Here is a 14,540-nt window from a genome sequence, read left to right as displayed (position 1 = left end):
GGATTAATATTAATATTTCTAAATCCTCTAAATTAACATTCATCAAAGTAGCATAAGGTATCTTATTACAAGCTAAGATGATTAAATGATCTTCCTAAGATGATTGAATGATCATCCTAAGGAGAAAATTACTAACTAGTTAACAAGTGAAAATTCTTATTTAAGTGCACATGAACTAATGAATCAGTCAGTACCATTCTTTTACTTTTTCTCTTCTTCTAAGCTGTTGTTGATGATGAGCAACAAGATCCTCTACTTCTCTCTCTCTCTCTCTCTCTCTCTCTCTCTCTCTCTCTCTCTCTTCCCTTGGTTACCCTAATGCTTAAAATGCAAGTGAAAGACCTATCATGCGTTCATGACCATCCATCTCCTTCCTTGTGTAGAAGTCCTTCTTTTTGAGACCACTTAGCAAGTGTAGGAGAGAGATCTAATGCAACCTATCAACCTAGACTAATGCAAGTCTAACCTATTCACCTTGCCAAGTCTAGCTGACCCGGCTGTGATACCATGTTGAGAAACATGGATCAGAACTAGGCTTAAGCTAAGGTGGATTAAAGAAAATGCTAAAACATGATGAAGATAACATGAGCAAGAGTAAAGAATAACTAAAAAGAGATGAACAAGATATGCAACCAAATGGACTTACTTGATATTGCTTGAGAGATGAGTTGATTGTGTTTGAAGGTGCCCCTTTTATATGAGGTGGCTACTAATTGCTTGAGAGCTACTAATTGCTTGAGGTGCCCCTTTTATATGAGGTGGCTACTAATTGCTTGAGAGCTCATGTAGGATAAATTAGTTTGATGATGTGGTAACTTGCTAGATGACCTTGTAACTTACTCCCAACCTTCCAATGGCACCATATTTCTCAACACCTCTTTGCTGGCTCTTAGCCTTAACACCAACTACATGAACTAGTGCTATACCTATGGTATAATTCTAGTACACCAAAATGGTTGCAAACCACTGTGTGGCAACACATCACCCATAATCTCACTAACCCAGCCAGTGGCGTAAGTGTAGAAGCTATCACCTAGGTGGGCCATTAGTGTCCATAGCACTAGTTGAGATTGGTATGTCAACATCTTTGAGCCTATACCACACTCTATTCCCTAATGTTGTGGGACCTATAGTACTTGGGCACTTAGCTCAGATCTTCCTCTTGAGGCTCGGTAAAAGCACTTTGAGTTTAACTTCTTTCTCTACCTAATCCTTGACTTTGTTGAATCCAATGGAATTATGGGGATGAAAACCTCAACTTCAAGATCTTATGCTATAAAACAACACATTATTATGTAATCGTGCTAAGCGCTTCATGAAAAAGACATATGGGATGACCGAGTTTCTAACTTGTGTAATGCCGGTCAATAAGCCTAGGTGTACATAGAGCTAGGAAATCAGTTTAGGGCCTCCAATTGTTAAATGGGCGACCGGCCATTGTAAAAAGTGAGCTCATGCATATGAGTGATTTATGAAATATGAAAAGGGACAATCCCATTATCACAATTGAGTTTTGCCTTCTCTCTCTCTCACTCTCTTATGGCTATGGTGATAGGTTTGTGTTTGTTGATGCATGCTTGCTTGATTGTGTGGGGGTGTGAATGTAGGTGATGATTCTTGGCTTGCTTTCTCTCCTCCCTCTCCTTGTCTTCTTCTTGAGATCACTCTTGCACACACAAAGGCATGGAATAGAGGTTGAACTCTCCACCATAGCTCCCTTCTTCCTTGTTCTCTATCTAGCTTGTGGAAGCTCCTTTTGAGTGACACAAGTGGAGGTAGAATGAGCCCCTAGCGACCTCATATCAGGGAGTTAACCATCATTAGGGTTAGCTAATTGCTGGTCTCTGAACTGACCTTTACATGGTCTTCTTTCTCTTCTTCTCTCCGTGTGTTGTGTATGTTAATTCGGTTAATAGTGAGAGAGAGAAAGAAAAAGAGTTTCTCATTTTATTTGAGAGAGAGAGAGAGAACATTTTACAGTAACTATTTGTGGGCGTTGACCCTTCCCTTTTTAGGTAAGCCAAAGAGACGGGTTTGTTGTACATAACCCAAAAATAGTAGCTCTGTCACAAAAGTTAATTTTTTTACTTACTACAGCGCCTCCTAGGAGAATGAAAAAAAAAAAAAAGACTATAGCTCTTTGCTGTCGTAGGACCCCAACGTCGGCCACAAAGGCAACGGAGCGTTTTGAAGTAGGCATTGCTTTCTTATTATAAGTATTCGGATTGCATCTCCTTAGCCACGTCTCTCTCTCTCTCTGCACACAATCACAATCACAAGAAGATGGCGAGCCGCCCTGGTGACTTCGTGGTGATAGACATCAACGAACTAGAGCGCGCCCACAGGATGATCAAAATGGCGAATTCCGCTAACGCCAACAACCAGGTTGTTACGACGGAGCCCCCCCCCCCTCCATTCATATTGAGCCGTTTCGCAGAATCCGTTTGCAGAGGGATAGCTCTTGGATCCGGCGAGTTCGCGTTGCTTGATCGCCAACAAGCCACCGCCCAGATCACCGCCGCCAAGGAAGAGCTGGCCGACGAACAACAACAACAAACCGATCAGATCAACAAGAAAGAGGCCGAGCAACCAAAAAAAACGAGATTAGCAACAACGACAAGGAAGAGGCGAACCCCCAAGAGCAACAAGGAAGAGGACAGCAACAACAACTTGAACTATCTTTAGACTCGCTGTTAAGTCTATGTTCTCTAGGCAGTCTTATGTTCATAGCTCAAGTGGTTATCGAGATAAAATTTTCCATAACTTTCAAGTTTATAACATCATTATTAAGGTGATAGATCAGTGCCTTTATTGCTATCATCACCATATTTTCTCTCTCTCTCTCTCTCTCTCTCACACACACACACACACACACGCATGCACACAGACGATGTCAGTGATTTTCACATCATTTTTCACATCAAGTCTCCTACCATTTTCTACACATCGATATGATATATCAATCATGTGTGCTAGCTACAACTCTCTCTCTCTCTCTCTCTCTCTCTCTCTCTCTCTCTCTCTCTCTCTCTCTCTCCCCCGGACTCAAGTCTCATTCCATGTGTGTCATATGGGTCATACAAATATATATATCACGTTAAAAGGCTCATATACGTAAGTGTGTGTGGGAGCGGGGGTTGGATAGAGGAGTATATTGGGACCAATAGATAGATTGATTTACTACCATAGTACCTACACCATATGCTCATTTGCTGAATCCCATCTATAAAAGAATATAGTTTTATTAGCCTCTTTTGTTTTAACTACTTTATTTTATAAAAGTGATTTCATTTACTAGTGATTTCATAGATAATATTTTTTTCAAGGTTAAGTGTAGCTAGAGCCAAGTATCTTCATATGAGATGCACTCCCCGATAAAGACTAGATGAATTATCTCTCATTGATTGATTCATGATCGATCGGCGCCTTAAGAGAAAGAGGCTTCATGACCATCTCTATAAGTCTAGACAATACATCAATGATAAGTGTTATTACAAGGCATTGGGCAAAGTAGACAATCTATAATCTCTGTAGGTCTAGATACTATGTCTTTGATAAGTGTTACAAGGCAGTGGACCTAGTAGTAGATAATATGTTATCTCTGTAGGTCTTATCACTCACATAATCACCCATAATTGGGATTAATAATATCCCCCATCAGCATAAGCCTTGAAAAATTGAAAAAACTTCTCAAAGCAGGTTGGGAGACGTGAGACCCAAGTCCCATAAAAATCAAATGTGAGAGGAGCTAGTAGACATGAGTCTACATGCACATGACATGCAAGCCTACAGGGACGTGACATGACCCTAGAGAGACGTGACATGAGCCTAGGGATAGTTGAACCTAATATGTTTTCCCTTGAAGACTTGTAAGGACACACCTACTCATCGCTTAAAAAGATTTGCCTATCATAAAAATTTGTACCAACATTAAATTTCAAGGAAAATTCTTATCCTTTTCAATTATTAGAGTAATAAAGACCAATTATTGCTTAATAAATTTTTACCAATATTATCATAGATACAAAGCCCCATGCACCACTTGGGATCCATGCCCAAGTTTGTCTATTTCATATAAAACAGAAATAAAAAATCATAACTTCCTCACTCTAATCTATACCAATGGAGCTTTTATCTTTTTAGAGTGGATTACATTGCAAATCACAATTATTAAGCTATTACTTATCTTAATATAATAAAACCAAAGCCTTTTGGGTGTAAAAATTATGCAAAAGGACAAAGAAAGAAGGGCTTTCCCCTTCTAAAGCCACAAATACTTCTTCCTGATATGGGTGTGCCAGACCGTCCACCATCACATCCTTACATTGTATCACACTGGAATGCTTCCATGGCTATATAAAGGTAGAGGTTCAGTCACCTTGATGGAGATAAGAAGAAGGTTTCCTACACTTTGGGCCAGTCACACAAGAGGTAGAGAGGAGAAGCTCATGTAAGAGAGATCTGACAATCAAACCTATCTAAGCAAGCATCAATTAGGCACCAAGAAAGACGACTCAATAAGTTAGGGAGAAGAGGGAGAGCTCACAAGTACTCCATTGCAAGGGAATGAATACATGTGTATATTGCTTGATGTCAAAATTGACCTATACACAAATGAATAGCCTTCACAGTATGTTGGATATGATTTAAAAAGGTTCATGGCCACTAGTTCTAGTTTTAAGCAAGTATGTACATGAAGTTTACGACTTTCATATTTGGCATTAAGCTTAGGGTAAGGTTGCTTTATAGATTCCAATGCCATCTTACAAGGACTTCTGCTTCATGTAGGTAAGATGGGGAAGAACTTTACAATAGAATGGGTTGACAAAACCATGTTTACTCGCAAAGTGGTTAATAGTGACCAAGATTCTTATCATGTGGGTATTACATAACATATGGATAGATACAAATTTTTGTGACCAAGGTTTTTATCATCGTAGTGCAAGGTTAAGAAAATCATAAAACTCCAAGTGGTGGGTAGTGAGGATGACATGGGTACATGCTTGTGGTGATCTTTGAGATTTAGGTCTTAAAGAGCCTTTATTGAGAGGGATTAGAACTTTTAGTTTAAAACTTAAAACAAAATAAAAATCCAAAAAATCTTAACCGTTACATGGTTGGCAATTTCAGAACTTGAGAGCCATTATTAAGAGAGAAATATTACTTGAGGATGTTGTAATGCATAAGTTTAACATGCTCATGTTGTTATGTCCCATGTTGTGTGGACATAACGTGGTTAGTGTTAGAGGTCGGTCGGACAATTCTTATAGTAGTGTGAAATGGTTAAGTGACTATATAGTTAGGATTATGTCTAATTTATAGTTAATTAATGGTTAAGTGGATATATAGTCAGGATTATGGCTAAGTGGATATATAGTTAGGATTAATTAAGTGTGAAATGGTTAAGTGGATATATAGTTAGGATTATGGCTAATTTATAGTTAATTCCAGTTGTGGAGCTCTTCCTTAGGATTTGGGCATCCCAAGGGTCCCATCTAGTGGTTAGCCCACTAGTGAGCAGTGTTAGTGGTGATAATCAAGATAGCTAGGGGTGGGGTATAGAACATGCATGCTTTGTGCACATGCTTTGTGGGCACTTGCTTGCTAGGGTTGTGCCAGTGCCTAGCTCAGTGGGTTGGATTACCATTGTGTGTGGTTTGGAGCCTATGGTTAGGGGCGAGTACTAACCAAACCCTAATATTTTTCCTTTATTGTTTTGTGATCTTATGATGATATGCAATAGTGCTAAGTAATGGACGAGCTTTTAAGAAGGTAAACAATGAGAGTCAGTCTTGGGCAAGCACGCAAGAAAGTGGAACCTTAAGTTGGTATGTTTTATTTGGTATTAGCATGGAACAATTGTTTCAAAATAAATTCTTTCTTATCCTTGTGTTTGCGTGTTAAATGATAGAGGATTCATTGATGTATCCATGGATATTACTCTATACTTTTCCATCTTTTCAGCTAGCAAAAATTCTTTCTTATCCTTGTGTTTGCGTGTTAAATGATAGAGGATTCATTGATGTATCCATGGATATTACTCTATACTTCTCCATCTTTTCAGCTAGCAAAAAGCAATCTTCATTTTGTTAACAAAGGCACTCTCTTTAAAACAAAACAAAGGCGCTCTCTTTAAAACAAAACATACATATAAAATACCCCTCTTCTCTCAAGTTTACAAAGGCAAGGTCATCAAAAACTCTCACCCTTACATGTGAAAATGGAAGCTTCTGCTAACAAACCTCTTATCCTCATTTAAAACAAAAGTCAAAGATTTCAAATTCCAATTAAGTGCAGTTATTTGATTATTTTTTCTTCTTCAAATTTCCTAAAATTTTCATTTCAAAAATCAACTAAATTCTAATAAAATGAACATTACTTATAACTTTTCAACACATAAAAATACAAATTTCATTCTTTTTTGTGGGGTGAAAACATGTATTTTTTCTTGCATATTTTACGGTGAATTGTGTGATGAAGGCAAGTGATTTGTGAATGTCATATATATTATGAATTTAATATTTTTATGTATGTTTATGCAAGAAGGAATTATGCATTTATATATGCACTGTATTATAAATATTTTGAAATTTTATTTGGTCTGTGCTAGCATGCTTAGAAATCTAGGAAAGTTAAGTCAAAATTTTCCCAAAAATTCATGCATGAAATTTTGAAAAATTAGAGAAGAAAGCTAAAACTAAAGCTTTGTTTGGTTTTTTGGGTTGAATGAAGATGATTTAAACATAAACCAAAGATAAAATTTATAAATTATTTGGTGAAAAATGTAGAAACTCCTCCTTCTAACCAATTTGGTCATAGACCTACTGTAGTGGGATAGAACACTAGTGTTCCCCTTCCAATAGTTTCTCGGGCTATAGTGGGTGTGCGAAGGGCACCAACCAAAACCATAGATGGTCTTTATTGATCCAAATGAGCTTTTGAATTTATTCCACCAAGTTCAAGATCTAAAAACTCGAGTAGCACAAAGTGAATGACGACCGCCCCATAGGCTAGGCTATTGGGTACTTTCAGGATGTCATATTCTCCTTTTACTCCAGAGTTATTTTCTAGGGAGAAGAAGGAGTGTCACCCAGACTTTGTCAGAGCTTAGGTGAGTCATTGGGGGGGAGAGCACATTTCACCATTGTTCATTGCTTAGAGGAGTATAGAATAATGGCGATAGAAATGTTTTTAAGAGGTATCAGTTAGTCTAAGATCTCAAGTCAAAAACTCATAACTCCTAGGACCTAGGAAAACTTTAAGACTATGTTCTCGGAGACTTACATGAGAGAACCTAATGAAACTTTGGATTTTCACTAACTTTAAAAAATATAGTTTGAAGGGAGACTTTTGAGGCTTTCATTTAGGAGCTCCAAGAGTTATAAGTTCTTAGATCTCCCAGATCGTTATGTCCATCTATTGTTTCTTTAGGCTTTACCTCGTGATTATCAAAATCAGGTAAGATAGAACATAATTAATTCCTTTAAGGATGCATTACAATGCACATATATATGATGATATAGTTGTAGCCCTGCGAGAAAGGAAATTGGGGGGAGGCCCATCTGACTAGAAAAGTGCAATGAAGAGAAAAGGAAAGGAAAGAAAAATCTCCAAGCAGTGTAGTAGCCTCTTCGAGAGGCCTAGCGGACAACCTTCTGGACAAGACTCATCTTTAAAGAAATCAAAATCAAAGTTTCTTGGTAAGAGGCCGCAATCCGATTCTACGATGACCCATGATGCTTGTAAGGGGACATGTTTAAAATTTCATAGACAAGGCCACTATGCTTATAACTATCCGTTCAATAAAAAGTTATCGAGTGGTGGTGGAGGTGGTGGCAAAGTAATGCAACCACCAATGCACACATTTGGTACAAATAGGTATTGTTCCAGATAGTTTATTTATGCTAAATGAAATAACTTGATTGTAAACTTTGTTGTTGGTATCGAAATGAATGAATGAGCATGCCATTGTGAAGCTAGCTTGCATGATGTGATGTGGAATTGTAATAATAAATGTAAATGTGATATCAATGCTTTCTTGGGCACCTTGCCGCATAAGAACAAGTGAAAGTACTTGAGTCATTTTTGAGAGCCAAAGATACAAGCACAAAAGGGAAACAAAAATGGTTTCCATTGATTAGAAGATATCTTTCAAGGCTAGTATTTTAGGTATGATTTCTCTACATATATTACGATGGTAGATGGAAGTGCAAGCATGTAAAAAATACGTTGAGATTTTTTACATCACTTTCTCTTTGTGCCTAAAGGTGGAGTATACTTCATAGCTTAAAAAGGTTGATGAGTTGGTGTCGAGTACAATTCCTATTGAGAACCAAGAGGAAGCTTTAAGAAAAGAGCGCACAAAAGTCCATAAGAGATTGTTTGATCATATAGGAATGGTATGTATATCCACTCTTCAAAATATGCATGTTTACTCTAATTGCATGAGTGTCATGGTGTTATATTTGTTACGGTATGTGCCTTGGTCTTTGGTGTATAGGTGCTTAATGTCCTCGATCCAAAGCTTGGTGATCAATGGGTGTCTAGGGTGCTTAATGTCCTCAATCCAAAGCTTGGTGATCAGTTGGTGTCTAGGGTTCTTGGCTTAATGTTCGATAATCTTGATTTTGTTATCACACTGTATAGAAGCTGATGGCTTTGGCAATTGATAAGATAAGGGAAAGAAAATGGTTGATGTTATTATCTCTATTGGATTCAAATAAGAGGATGAAGGATATGTATGGTATGTCGAGACCTTGCAAACAGTGATTATCGAGTGTAAGCTCATTTTTTACTCATGCACTTTTGTACATATTATATGTAATTTTACATGAGTTTGCATCTAGGTTTTATGTGTCAGATGTATCTTTCTTGATGAGCGGGTGGTGGGGTCCTGATTGCTTTTTGGAAAAGGTGGAGGTTGAAGTAGCGCAAATTTTGGAGGACGTAGCGAGGGTGTGTGTACTAGGGAGTCCACTAGATCTTCCACTAGACTACACCTTACAAGCTTATTTGGAGGGTATCAAAGTAGAGGCTAGAAAGTATTTGTTTGCTGAAGTGAGGGCAAGACAACAAGCTTTAGAGGCTAGTGCATCTAGAAAGGGGGAGGGGAGCCATTAAAGAAAGATGAATGATCTAAGCATGGCAGCATGTCATGTGGTGCTCATGTGAATCTTGTACTTCTATCAATCTCATTTCCTTTTGACATTGATATTGGAATTATATTTTCAATTGTGTGGTTTTGAATTGTGATTTTTTGATAACTTCATGAAGATATCTTTCACATTTGGTGGGGGAGATAATATTGGCAAGATTACTCGATCATTGTAAGGGTTAGCTCGATAGAAGTAGTGAGGATACATGTATGTACCCGAAGAGCATGTACAACCTCTCAAAGTGGGAGATAGTTCACTATCTGTGGTGGATTGATATGGGTGTTTCTTTCATTCACTGTGCTAATGCATTGCCTTATTTTTCTCCAACCAACGGGTTTGTGGTGTAAGAGGAGGTCATCAAAAGTCCATCACGGGACAATGTAGAGCATGTGAATGTAGATGAAGGTGGAAAAGGTAAACAAAATACATAACTCTCAACTTTAGTTATGTGTAAATAATTTGGTCTTCTTTGTCTACTTTCTCCATCTATAAGGTAAAAATAATAAGGTGTCACAAGTATGTATATTTAGTTTTGCATTTATGATGTGTGCTTGGAAGATATGGGATTATATCTAGAGAGATGGTGCCTTATATATATATGCTTACATTGCTAACCATATTGATGTATGCACTCAACTATGTTATGCCCTATGATTACATGGTGGCCGACTATTTGTCAATGGGGCATGACTTTGTGGAGAGAAAGTACTGAGGGGATGCACTATGAAGAAACCCTGTGTATCACTTGTTCAAGGAGTATTTAAAAAACCCCCTTACACTCACATACTTTTGTGAGTAAAATGACCCCTTTTTGTTCATAAACTTATGGTATTTTTTAAAAATTGGTTAAAACCCCCTCCTTTAAATGTAATTCTATAACTTTTTTAAATTGATATACCCCTCTGGCTAAACTCACATACTACACTTACATATTTTTAGGTGAAGCCCCTAGGAAAAAGAAGAATGACTCTTATAAGGTGGTGCATGAGTTCTTTGCCAAGGTTGCTAGAGACAACCATGAATACAAGAGGATGGGGAAGCATGTGAAGTGGGCATGTGACTTAGTTTTCCTCAACTTGCCTACTGGGTATAAGATAGAGAAAGATTATGGGATACAATAGTGCATCATGCTTGGTGAGGGTCATGTGAAGTGGGCATGTGACTTAGTTTTCCTGGACTTGCTTTTATTGGGTATGAGATAGAGAAAGATTCTGGGATACACCAATAGAACATGCTTGGTGAGGGTCATGTTGACATGGCTATCACAGTGGCAATAGTTGCCTCCTTAGCAAACAATGGTTGGCTTATAGTGCGGGTTCCCCTAGCAAGTGCTCATTCCCATTCATGCCTTTGTTGTAATTTCAATTACAAGGATGGGTTATTGAGTCTCACCACTTCACCTCATACATAGTCCATGCATTGACTTGGCTGGAGAAATATGTGTATGTCTTTGGACTTGAGGTATCGAGAAGAATCTTTGTCCATGACAAACTTTCCTATGGACATGACTCACAATGTGGCTTGGACTTGATGGTGGGTCTCTTTATAAATGTCTTGCTTTTTCATAGACTGATTTCCATTTTATAAGATGTTTTAATGCTTCATAACACAGATGAGATCTTCTATGATGCTGTTTTCTTGGTGAGTAGGGTGTAGACCACCTATGTACCCTATGGAGAGTGGCACTTTGTTTTATACGTTGTGGATTGATCAAGCACGTGACTACTGGACACACTATCTTCCAGAGAGATCAAAGATATTGTGGTCATCTTCTATGACTTCTTGGCATGGGGCATTAGAGAGATCTACTAGCTTTTTATCACATGTGCTACATCTTTTATGTCCCCCATCTGGGTTGGTCCTTGAGATGGGGTGTGGTACAGAACCTTTGATGCATGATTGTATAGCATCTCCTCATCCATGCCTCTCCTTTGATGATCATGAAAGCATAGTTGATGCCATGGTTCAGCCTCTTGTGCAAGTAGCTAGTTCCAAGAAGGCACGTGTGGATGAAGTGTTGGAGGTCGCGCGGGTGGTGATGCTTACAAAAAGTGATGATAGTTGACAACATGTACCATGATGACTAGTGAGCATCCACATCTATTTTTGGGACTTTCTAAATTTTCTACTTATCTTTTTTAGTTTTGTTTTTATGGACATGCTTCTCTTTTTTGTGTTAGGATGAACAAGAACATGTGGATGAATTTTTGTTCATATTTGATGTTTTAAAAATTATGATGGTTGATTGCAATCTTCCGTTTAGTGAAATGTATCTTGAAATGAATCATTTTATCATCTTCCCATTTTTGGAGCATTCTTCCATGCTACTGCAAGGATATGGAAGAGGAATGGCTACTGCAAGGATATGGAAGAGGAATGGCTCAAAGTAAGAGATTTTATGGTGCTATAAGTGAAAGGAAGAGGAGAAAATGCACCTTTGTGGATAACGAATGCTCGGAGGCATAAGCATTTTTGTACCATGAAGTAGATGCACGTGCGATTGTGTGAACATCTGGACATACACTTTTGGATTACAAAATTGATGTGTTTTATAAGTGTGTGGGTGAGATTAACCAAGTGTGTGAGTTAAATAAAAATTTCATGGAAGGCATTTTGTGTGCTACGTACACTTAGTGTAGGCGAATAATTGAAGTGGTGTAGGGGCTTTTGCTCATTTTTCTTCGCTCACTTTTTGGATCTTGCTTGGTTTTTGTCGCTTCCTTCTAGATTGACTCTTCCCCTACCATGTGAATATTTCAAAAGACATGTTGAGGATGTCGTTTGACATGGAAAGGGGGGTTACAACCAGCATAGCACCTAGAGGCTATAATAGTTGGGCAAAACCAAGACAATCCACATCTCAAGAATGTTGTGAACACATTTGATGGAATTGAAGATCTCATTCAATACCTAGAGAAGTTTGATCAAATATAAGAGGCCATGGGATGGATTGATGGTCCTACCAAGATCTCTATATTTAAACTTTTCCTTAAAGTCAAAGAAGGCTAGTGGTTTAGATCTCTAAACCCATTTGATGGAACTAGAGATCTCATTCAATACCTAGAGAAGTTCAATCAAATGTGAGGCCATGAGATGGGCTGTGAGACCCCCACCCCCTCCGAGGGCGCTGGCAGCGGAAGCAGCATCAGCCTCTTACGTGGGACAGGGATCCACACTTGGAGCCTCACCCCCACGGATATCCGGACAAGAGACTAGCCCTGTAGTTCCTCTGAAACCGAACCCGAAAAAAACTTCCCTTGCCTAGAAGGCACGGGCGATTCCACCAAGAAAATCATCTAACGGGAGAATTGATCTAACGAGTCAAAGTCTTAACTAACCAAACTGATCCGACCGAACCCGAAAGTCACATGGTCAGATCAAGGAAGAGACTTGCACTTGGTCCATAGAATCACCGCTTTTTCTCCCCTTTAACGAGGCACAGCCTGCTGATTCCCTCCCACCACAGAACAAACAAGATCGATCACATCAATGAATATAATTTAGTGCCTACAACCTACAATTGTTTTTGTTCCCCATACATCAAAATATATAATATCCAATTACTTTGTACTGACGTGCTTTTTATGCAGGAAAGCATGCTTGGCATGTTTACCAAGCTAAGCAATGACACTTATCATATTCACAAACATGGTTGCCCTCACCCTGGGCATATTAACATCCAAAGTAAATATCTTGCCATTTCTGTTACCCTTTAAAACCAAGTGACATTGATTTTGAAGTCTTCCACAAAGCACTCTTGAGGATTGAACCTCACTTAAAGACCCACTTAACCATATGTCCAATAGAAACTGTAAATACTAGTGAAGTTATATTTTTACTTGTATTATTTTCTTGAATAATCCATTGTATTATTATTATTTACTTAAAGTTATATTTTTGCTTGCTTGAATAATTCATTGACACATCATAAATTTTAATTAATTTGTTTCTAGTCTTATGTTTTGTAAAAAAGTATTCTTTTATACAAAAGCCTTATATATGAAATAATGTTTTTGTACAAAGGATAATAGTACTATATAAACAAGGCCATAATCATCTAAACCATATTTTAATGCCCCAAATTCTCCTTGGTCTTCCCTCTATAGACTTTGAGAAGATGCCTAAAGCTAAGTAGGAAAGTAATTAAAATTAAAATTAGTTATTAATTTTAGGTTTAATATGTGCGTGTGTGTTGTTGCTAAGTTAGCATGTGTTGAAGCTTCAAATCTTGTATTTGTCAAATTTACAAAAGGAGTTTAAGGTAGGTGTAAGTTGACATGTGTTAAAACTACCCTGAATCGTCCAATTTAAGGGTACTCTCTAGATCACTCTTCAATCAACTATTGCCAATTAGTCGTCAAAATTCTCAACCACTCTTGCCTCGCCTAAAAACCCTACAGAATGACCTAGCATGGTGAAATGGAGTGTGCTACAATTGCCACCAACTAGGTCGCTATGGTACTAAATGCCCTCATCCACCCAAGGCTTGCAACCTTTCAAAACTCCCTCCTCCAAACTTTCCCACGAATCCACAAAATAATCCTAGGTCAAGAGATGCTTCCATTCAACAACCCAGTCAAGTAAGAAACCAAGTTCAAGGCCCTAGAGGTGGATATAATGGAAGAGGTCAACTTTACTTGCCATATCATTGAATCTCCTTTGTTATTATTTCTCCATGACTCTCCTTGACTATTGTAGTGTTATTGGGAAAGTGATTTGATAACTAATTTGTACATGTTTTCTCTTCCTTGGCTAAATCCTTATCTAGAGATAAACAACTAGCATAGTTATAGCTAGTATGCAAATCCCATGTTGTTTTTACTATTGGGCATTCTCTGTGCTTTCGACTTATGGACCGGTTCCATAAGATGGACTGCCATGGTCGAGGACTTGTTCTCAACACCAAGAGCCAGTAAGCTGGTTATGTAGGCTAGGGATAATGATCCGTGCCCATATCTAGAATATGGTACCATGGGTTACTAGCTAAATGAAATGGAAAATTGTTCCCCATGGTACATTCTTGCATTGCATCTATGCATGTAAGGTTTTGAACCTGTTTTTGCATGAATTATTTTGTTGCATAACTGAATTATGCATGTAGTTCGTTAGTTGGAGATGCCCTCTTGTGAACCATGCGAGTAAAACTATCTTCCGACCTCGCTTATGAGATGTAGACAAGTGGTAAGTATACTACTTTACTCTATGTTGCTCATTTTACGAGCAAATAGCAAATTTTTCTGTTTTGCACGTCCACACTTCAATAACTGTATCCACCCAAGTTATAAGTGAGTTTGGGCATCCACACTTCATTAAAGTTTGGGCGTTTGTTATTGTTTCCCTATGACTCTCCTTTACTACTATAGTATTGTTACGAGGGAATATGAT

The 14,540-nt window shown here is 38.1% G+C and overlaps 2 pseudogenes; both read left to right on the top strand.

Moving 5' to 3' along the window:
* Positions 1–7,726: 7,726 nt before the first annotated feature.
* LOC147639192 (uncharacterized) lies at positions 7,727–9,502 on the top strand (annotated as a pseudogene).
* Positions 9,503–9,841: 339 nt separating this feature from the next.
* On the top strand, positions 9,842–11,220 carry LOC147639191 (uncharacterized; annotated as a pseudogene).
* The last annotated feature ends 3,320 nt before the right edge of the window (positions 11,221–14,540 follow it).

Source organism: Cibotium barometz, chromosome 4 (assembly GCF_041138505.1).
Source record: "Cibotium barometz isolate CiBa-2024 chromosome 4, ASM4113850v1, whole genome shotgun sequence".
Lineage (NCBI taxonomy): Eukaryota > Viridiplantae > Streptophyta > Polypodiopsida > Cyatheales > Cibotiaceae > Cibotium > Cibotium barometz.
The sequence above is the reverse complement of the archived record's forward strand: the minus strand, read 5'-3'. Positions and strand labels throughout refer to the sequence as shown.